Source organism: Capsicum annuum, unplaced genomic scaffold (genome assembly GCF_002878395.1).
Source record: "Capsicum annuum cultivar UCD-10X-F1 unplaced genomic scaffold, UCD10Xv1.1 ctg995, whole genome shotgun sequence".
Classification (NCBI taxonomy): Eukaryota; Viridiplantae; Streptophyta; class Magnoliopsida; order Solanales; family Solanaceae; genus Capsicum; species Capsicum annuum.
Window position 1 is genome coordinate 1,639,650 of NW_025896043.1, and position 10,045 is coordinate 1,649,694.

Sequence of the window (10,045 nt, forward strand, 5' to 3'; positions counted from 1 at the left end):
TATTCCCGTAGTGAGTATGATTATACAGACTATCTCAAAATAGTACTTCAGACTCTCAGAGATCATCATCTATTCTCCAAATTTAGTAAGTGCAAATTTTGGCTTAGGTCAGTAGCATTCCTTAGTCATATCATTTTTGGTGATCGCATTAGAGTTGATCCTCAAAAGACCGAAGCAGTAAGAACTGGCCCAGACCTGTGTCTCCATTAGATTTTAGGAGTTTCTTGGGTTTGGATGGCTATTACCAATGGTTTGTTGAGGGATTTTATTCTATTGCATCCCCTATGTATATATTGACTCAGAAGAATGTTAATTTTCAGTGGTTAGATCCTTATGAGGAGTGTTTTTCAAAGTTGATGACTCGACTCACCTTAGCTCCAGTATTAGCTCTTCCAGATGGTCCAGATAGTTTTATAGTGTATTGTGATGCATCCAGAGTAGGTTTGGGTTATGTCCTCATGCAGCATGGTAAGGTCATAGCCTATGCCTTCAAATAGATTAAGCCCCATGAGAGGAATTATCCTACTCATGATCTTAATTTACCAGCCGTGTCTTCTCCTTGAAGATTTGGAGGCATTATCTATACGATGTTCATGTAGTTGTGTTCACTGATCATAAAAGTCTTTGGTATGTCTTTTATCAGAAAGATCTCAATCTTCATTAGAGAAAGTGGTTAGAGCTCTTGAAAGATTATGACATGAGTGTCTTTTATCATCCGGGCAAGGCCAACATAGTGGCAAATGCTCTTAGTAGACCATCCATGGGTAGTGTTTCTCATGTTGAGGATAGTAAGAAGAAGTTAGCTAAGGAATTCCATCAGCTTGCCAGACTAGGCATTAGTTTAGTCGATATAGAAGAGGGTGATATATAGGTTCAGGGTAGTTCAGAATCATCTCTAGTTTCTGAGGTAAAAGAAAAGCAAGATAAAGATCCCAGCCTTGTCAATTTGAAAGAGTCAGTCCAAGATCAGAAAGTATAGGTTTTCTCCCAAGGGGGAAATGGTGTCCTTCGTTGTTAGGGTCGTCTCTGTGTTCCAGGTGTAGATGACTTAAGGCAGAAAATTCTTGTAGAAGCACATGGTGCGCGCTACTCTATTCATCCAGGGTCCACAAAGATGTTCCATAACTTACGACAAATCTATTGGTAGAGTGGGATGAAGAGAGATATTGTAGAGTTTATGGCTAAGTGTTCTACATGTCAGCAGGTTAAGATAGAGCATCAAAAGCCTAGTAGGTCCATGTAGGAGTTCAGTATTCTTACTTGGAAGTGGGAAGTTATGAACATGGACTTCATGATGGGTTTACATCAAACTCGTCATTAGCATGATTTAGTCTGGGTCATTGTAGATAGAACAACCAAATCATCTCATTTTCTTTCAGTTCATACCTCTTATTCAGCCGAGGATTACGCCAAACTCTACATCAAGGAGTTGGTCAGATTGCATGTTGTTCTATTGTCCATTATCTTAGACAGAGGTACCTAGTTAACCTCTCACTTTTGGAAAGCATTCTAAAAGGGTCTTGGTACCCAAGTTTATCTTAGTACAACCTTTCATCCTCAAACAGATGGTCAAGAAAAATGGAGCATTCAGATGTTAGAAGATATGCTAAGGGCGTGTGCAATCGATTTCAAGGGAAGTTGGGATGACCACTTATCTTTGATTGAGTTTGCATACAACAACAACTATCATTCCAGTATTCAGATGGCTCCATCAAAAGCTCTCTATGGTAGGAGATATTAATCTCTAATTGGTTATTTCAAAGTTAGTGAGGCCTCAGTCATAGGTCCTAACCTTGTATTCGATGCCTTATAAATAGTCCAGTTGATTAGAGAAAGACTTTGGGATGCTTAGAACTGATAGAAGTCTTATGAATATGTTTGTAGAAAAGATATCGAGTTTGAGATTGGTGATTATGTCTAACTAAAGATCTCTCCTATGAAGGGAGTGAAGAGATTTGGCAAGAAGGGAAAGCTCAGTCCCCGATATGTTGGTCCCTTCAAGATTCTCAATTGCTTTGGCAAGGTAGCCTATGAGCTTGAATTGCCTTTATATCTAGCCTCAATTCATCCAGTCTTTCATGTCTCTTTGCTCAAGAAGTGCATAGGTAACCCATCAGTTGTCTCTATTCAGAGCATTGATGTTCAGAACTCTCTCTCTTATGAAGAGATTCCAGTTGAAATCTTAGACTATCAGACTCGTAGATTGAGGAATAAAGAAATCCCTCTAGTTAATGTTATTTGGTGAAATCGGCCCATCGATGGAGCTACTTGGGAAGCAGAGACAGATATGCGTACCAAGTATCCTCACCTCTTCTTTTCCAACTCAGAACAACTCAGATCATGTTCAGTGTTAATCATAAATTTGGTATGCAGTTTCATGCTCATGTTCTCATTATAAACTTGGTATCAAGTACCATTGTATATTCAGTCATGCACTCATATATAAGTTTGGTTATGCAATTATGCATCAGACATGCATTCTCATTGTGAGAAACTTACTTCTTCAGAACACTCAGTCAAGCATTCATGAATCAGTTACACATGCATAAGATATGCATGTTCAGTATTATATGTTCAGCTTGTCAGTCATTTCAGTCATGAGATCATGTTCCAGTTATTCATGTTTAGTATGTACGTCAGTTGTCTTTTCTCCCCTCTTAGTGAGTCTCATTAGAGGACGAATGTTCTTAAGGGAGAGATATTATAATATCCAGTATTTTTTCCTAGCTAATTTCATCTCAAGAATGTCTTGTATTAGCTTCTAAATTGAATGATGGTTATTTCATGAGGAATTTTCAATATTTTAACTTTTTGTCTTGTGGGAAATTCAATAAGCTTTCCATTAATATAAGATTCACCCAAATCCGGTAACTGCGTTAGAAGTTACGACTATTTCAAGTTTCCATTATAAAATAGCGCCACAAGAGGAAATGGCATTAGGCAAATTCCAGTAGGGGTATGCGACCAGGGCCCAAATTCAAAATTGTCCATTTTTCAGTGTCTCAGCACGATTTCCCTTGCGTTGCGCCAAAGTTCTAGGTCACAAAGTAAGTGGCAACACGATGGCCCCGTATCGCTCCATCCCTCAATTTACCAATTGTCAAAATCCAGTGACACGGCGTGATAGCACTGCGTCATGCTAAAGGTCCAGTTTGGAAAATTTTTACGATTGTAAAAGACGCATCCAAGGGTTAAAAGGGTTAATTTCCTACCCCTATTTGAATCCAATAACACATGATTTAGCTATTCTTCTCCCAAAATATACTAGTTTCTCTCAATTTTCTCTCAAGAATAAGCTAGGGTTTCTATTGGGGATTCAAATTCAAGAAGGTTTCACCATCAATCCTCACAAAATCATGAACTAAGGTATGCATAGTGTTCATTCATGGACTCCTTTCGTCCATGAAGCCCAAGAATCCTTTTTTTCTAAATTCAAGTTTATGGGTTTTCTTATGAATTTCATGATTGGGTTGCTCTTGTTCATGTGGATAATGAGAAATTGAATTCTACTCCATGTTGGGTGATAAATTCTATGTGGGTTAAGTTATTATAGATATAGATTCATGCAAACCTATGACTAAACCCTTGAATGATGAAATTAGAATTGAACCATAATATTTATTTATAGTACAATGATGTTTACATGTACTATGCCTACAATCTGTTTGATTAAATGCCTAAATGAAGGAAAAGTGCCTAAATAGCATGATACCATGAAATCCCCACGTATGTACAAGTTTATGCCTATCACACATTTGATGAAATGCTTCTATAAATGTGGTATGGACTATGGTGTTAGTTATATGTTCATGTAAGTTATGCTTGGTCAGTTTCCTTCCATCGAGTCCTGGGGGTACTTGTACCCGAAGCATTAGATGTGTAAATAGAGCCAATGTCGTATTTTCACATTACTCTCAGTTAAGCTATGAATCCTTAGACTTCACGCAGTCTTATGACTCAGGAAATATCCATGATCTTATGAACTTAGTCAGTTGTCAGATATCAGTAGTATTTTGCCAGTCAACAAAATTTAGTAATTCAGCCCATGTTCAGTTCAGTAAATCATGTTCAGAGTCTATTCAGATGGGAGAAGGAATTACCATCAAGTAAACCCAAAGATGCGAACACACACTATCAGATGAGGGTGTGATTCTTAGAAGTCATCCTTGCATTCCAGAATTATATAGCTAACATAGGTTGAGACATCAACACTGTTTGATGAGGGTTGATGAGGTGGATACGCACTGTTAGATAAGGACCCCACCATTCTCATATAGGGGACACTATCAGATGAAGGACGCCCACAGCTTGTCCTTACCTGTGGTACGGTACTGACACCCTTCGAGGACATGATTATTTCCTTATTATCTCATTAATCAGTTTATTTGTTGGAGTTAGTTGGGGACATGTCCCATCAACTCCTTAATCAGACAATTTAGTTAGTTATAGGCTTTCTAGACTATCATGTTTTAGACGTCAGTATGTTCAGTTTTGTTTTAGGTATTCTATTTCCCCACACAGATGTTATATCATTCAGATCATGTTCAGTATTGAACCTTATGGACTTTCAATGCATGTTTCCATATTATTATGTCATATTATGCAGTGTACAGGTACAGATATCAGTCATGGGTTAGCTTGTTATCCTTTAGGGTCATGAGCATCGTGTAGCATTCCGAGCACCAGGCTCGGGGCGTTACGCTCTGTGACCATGAACCATTCTCTGATACTAAGTTTGTCATGACCCGATCCGAGAACTTGGCCGCAATGGGCATCCTATACTATGAAGGTCCGGGCACCCCTTTCTATCCAGTAATCATGCACAACGTTCATACAATGTAAAGAAAATGCGGAAAAAATAATAAAAATAGAAACATGGTCAATCTCTTAATTCAACTGAACAATACGATATTAAGTTCATAATATTCAAAACACATGACACCGTTCTGTGAAATATCTACTAACAACTGACAACAACATATGTCAAAAAATTGAGACAAGGCCCCCGATCGGACCATAAACCAAGTCCAAATAAACAGAACACAAGAAATAAGGCCTTAAGAAATAAGGGAGGCTCACCAACTGCAAACGTCTGATAAACTGGTCCATTGTTTAGCAGGACCCTGAGACTGTGCCTCAGATCTTGAAATATAAGGGGTTAATACAAATGTACTAGTACGTAGAGCGATCCAAAATAACACACTTTCATCCAACATAAGTGAGAGAAATTCATAAAACATTTTACATACGATATATACAAATACATGGGCATATTTAAAAGACTTTGAGGCAATTCTCTAAAAGTAAGACTCACACTTTACTTTACTTCTGAGCTAGGTGGTTGTCACGACCCGAACAGGGGCCTTGTCCGTGACGAGTATCCCAAACCACGAAGGCCCGGATTCCCTTCTCTATTTGGTAATTAGGCACAACATTAATGCAATAAAGAAAAGATGCAGAAAATAAATTATGACAGAACTATGGTCATACTATGAGTTCAATTTGACAATAAAGAAAGAAATCTAACAACATCTAGATAACATTTGAATCAGTCTGCGAAATATATACTACATGCAAAAATAACAACTGTTTGAAACTGGGACAAGGCCCCCAGCGGACCAAAACCCAAAATAAAAGAAGAAGTTTGAAGGACATGGGTCTCCCAAAATATAGAAGGCTCACCCATTGCATATATCACTTCTGTCTGAAAACTCTACGGCCTAGCAGGACCTCTAGAATAAACCTCAGAACCTGACATGTAGGGGGTTAATACAATTGTATTGGTACGCAGAGCAAATCCAAAATAATAATATCTATTCAACATAGATGAGAGCAGTTCAAAAACAATTTATAAATATAACATATGATATGAAAACACATGGGCATTTTTAGAAGACTCTGAACAATCATCCGAACTCTGTGACATACTCTTTATTGTACTTAGATGGTATACCGTGCAACTCTGAAATTCCATGGGCTATATGCAATCTGCCCTTAAATCGGCAGACAAGCTCCCAACCTGAGTTTGCCGCAAGGGTTGGAGTCTTTGTCTCTGTTACGCCACAGGGTACTAGGCCAGCGTATAATCCCTCTTGGGGAAAATAATGAACCCGTATTGGAAAAACACAGTTTTGGGCTACGAGTTACTTGAACTCAAGCCTTCTTCGGGCAACTACCTAACCCTCTTTAAGCCCATTTTTAACACTTTAAAACATGTATTCTCTGAAATCAAACTCTAAAAACTCTAGCTCTATTATGGCATACATTTATATGGTATCGTCATACCATTGACTTGCAAGTCGCATCTCTGAGCCATTATTGGCATATTAAAATCTCTATTTTCAAAACATAAGTTTGGGACCACCATATCAATAAATCAGTTCAAAGAACTCTTTCTTTAAATTCATGTAAACACATGAAAGTAACTTTCTCTTTGTCAACATTTCAATAACATAAGGTGGGCATGTCAATTTACTCAATAACATGCAATTCTCTCTTTTAAACAAGCATATAGGTATAAAAAGAAAATCCCTCTCATCATATCTAAATTATATCAAATACTTGGATATTGAAAAGACCACTTTCAAATCAACAACATGTATTTTAAATCTTTCCCAATAAGTTCATATACTCTAATTCATCAAAAGAGAGAGATTTCAATAATAATGCTCTCAATCAAACCTTCAATGTCATATGTAAAAATATAGGTAAAATCAATATAAGGGAAAATACTATAAGGCCAAAAAAATTCTACCATTAAAAGGTTATAATGCATAACTTAAAACATAGGATCCAAAACCCCTTTATAAATTCATGCTTGATAGCTTTAAATCATATTCACGAGATTCAAAAAACCCATGTAGTTTTAGAATAAACCCCACGTACCTTAGATTATAAGATTTGAAAGATGGTACCTTGATCTTGATCCTTTATTGGAATTCTTGATCTTAGGGATGAGTTCTTGATCTTTGGGGATGAGTTAGGGTTTTGATTTGAGAAGAAAATTGAATTATAGAGTGTATTATAGTTCTTGGGGCGTTAATCTTATGTTATGATAGGATTTTGGGTAAGGGGAAGTGACCAAAATGCCCCTAGACCCATTAGAAAACTTATTTAACGAGTGAAATAGTTTCGTAAAGTGCTGGATGGCTCGTCGCATCGATATCACGTCGTCTTTCTGCCTCACACGGAAAATGTCATAACTTTTCGCTCGGTTGTTGGATTTTGGAGAAATTGGCATTGTTGGGAAGATAATTCAATTATCTACAATTTTATGTGTCTTGAGCTGAAAAATTATGTGTGTATCAAAAGTTATACATGTTCAAAGTAGACCCTTATAGAATCGAATATCCAATTTTGGATGAATGAAAGGTTCTTAGCTCAACTTTGCTTTAGGCCATTTCTATGAACATTTTTCACCTCATACGCACTTCATATACTAGGATAAAGATCATGACACATGAATATAAACATAAACCATGGAATTAGAGCTTATGCACGTAGAAACGAAGATTCAATTTTGTAGCTCCAAAATGCGGGGCGTTACATTATCTCCCCCTTGGGATCATTCATCCCTAAATGATAGGTAGGGACTTTAGAGGATCTAAAAGTGTAGAATAAAGAATGTAATCTCGCATTGAATAATTTTCCTCAACAAAACATACAAAGGCATCAAACGAGTTTCATGGTAACCCTGAGCAAAACGTGTAAGCACGAAACATGAGGCAATGGGACTTTACATAGGGATGATCTCGCACATGAGCTCTACGAACCATAATCATCACAACATAAGGCATGAGTCAATTTGGTGATAATAGATCTAATTTATATTGGTACTAATAATGAAATAAGATTTTGCGGAAGATGGGACTATAAGCATTCTCTACCTTACAAAGTACCACGAATAGACTTAAACTTAAGGGCACTAATCGTCTACATCCTAAACAATAAATAGCATACTTCACACTCGCCAACTTACAATTCTCTAATAACACATCTAGCCATAAGAATTTGAATCCCATTACTCAGTATTGCTATGTTAAAGCTTAACTCAGAGTAAAAAGGTGATAACTTAAACTATAGGGCCCAGTACTTTACATCCCATTAAGAATATTGCCTCACCTTATCACTATCATCAAACACTCTCGAGTTTTAATTCAAGGAATACTAACCACATAGTACATGGGTTGAGTTTTCATCAATCATAACAGTCAAGCCTATCATTACTACACCCACTTCATGGATTTCCCCCATTAAGACCAGCAAATTCAATCACATTCACAAAGATTTTCGCCATATATCTCATTCCCAACTATTTCTCATAATAAAAGTCCATCCCCTTCTTAGCTATTTCACCAAAAAAAAAGTTCATCTCCTTCCTTTCCTTTTCACCTATAACCTTACCCCAAGATATTACATAAAAAAAATTCACCTTCAAAACCATCTACACTCCTGCCTACCACATTACTACGCTTCCACATCCACCATCGCACTATCATAAGGAGGGTTGTTAAGGGACCCGAGAACAAATGTCATGAATCAGAGTAACATTATCAGACCATAACTTATACTTGTTGCACTACTCAAGGAGGGACATGAAGTAAAGATACGATAAAATAGACATGAGGTGCTCCATATATCAAGTGTCTGGATCATAAGCAGAGAGTAATTCGAAAAAATGCAATAAAGCATGAATTCTTAGGATAGAGAACTGTGAGAAAACATTGGTGCACATTTCAAGATAAAATGAGGGAAAGAGACTGAATTACCCTCCTAAACTCGGAAATTAGTAAGACGAAGTGGGAACCTAACACGTTAAGTGCGCCACATCGGTTCTTACCGATGCGATTCTTGGCGCGATGTGTCAACATCGCATTGGCCCATTATTTTGATCATCCAAACATGCTTTAAACATCGTCTTAAAAATCTAAAACTTTCCTGATCCACCCCCTTAACACCCTTGATCATGAATCAACTCAAGAATCTACGTCTCGGGGCAGGAAGATCAATTTGAAAATCATGGAAGCTAATAGCTCAAAAATATGACTAAGTCTTTTAACTATTAGAAAAATTTTCAGGTTGACAGCTCTCCATACATGCAACCAAGAGTGGTATTGAGTCAAGAATGCACGGGGTGTTATATTACAACTAAGGAAATTTTTTTTTCTTGAAGTGATTTCTCCCCATTTAAAGAACTAAAATTTGCTATGAGTTTACATAAACTCTATCACTTTGGCTAAACCCGACATAGAATGAGTAGGTGACATATAGAAACATATTTCCTTAGGACTAAGTATGCCGAGAGACATAGATTTTTATGGATAACGAACAACATAACATATGGCTTGAATACATGAAAAACTGGATTACTGAGAGACATAATTACTTCTAGTTTGGAGGTCAGATCATAACCATAAGTCCATAGAGAACTCGAACCATAGGCATAGGTATGACTTAAACACATGATGTAGGACATTAGTAGATTAATCTCCGAAATGGAAGTAAGATAAGTATGCTTGAGTAGGAATAAATTTATCATGGCTTCTCCTTGCAACTTGCCGAATTGAGAAAAATTTGGGAACTAACTTAATCCCCCATCACCCCCTTAGATCAAAGTCACTATCCTAGACTTACAGACATACATATCCCCTTATCAAGTCTATAGCCACAACTCTCAACATAAAAGAGACATCACCACACACTTAAAATCTAAACTCTCCCTGAAGAACTATACTCTGAAGGCCTTCCTTTTCTGTAAATGCTACTCTTATTATCCGCTAGACTCTATTTCCATCACTTTACATCTCCCACTCTCATGAGCGCACACATCCACACTCCTTATCATAAAAGGGGATATTAGTATATACATGAACACAAAATCCTCTCATTAATCTCTAATACAAAGGCACTAAAATTTTTTTAAGGCATGCCCTTTCAGGACACTAATCGTAATATCTTCTAACTCCCAAATTCATCAACTTACGACTAACATTTTCATGGTCATAGAAACCCAATTCTAAAACTTAACACTCCATCTTCAATTCTT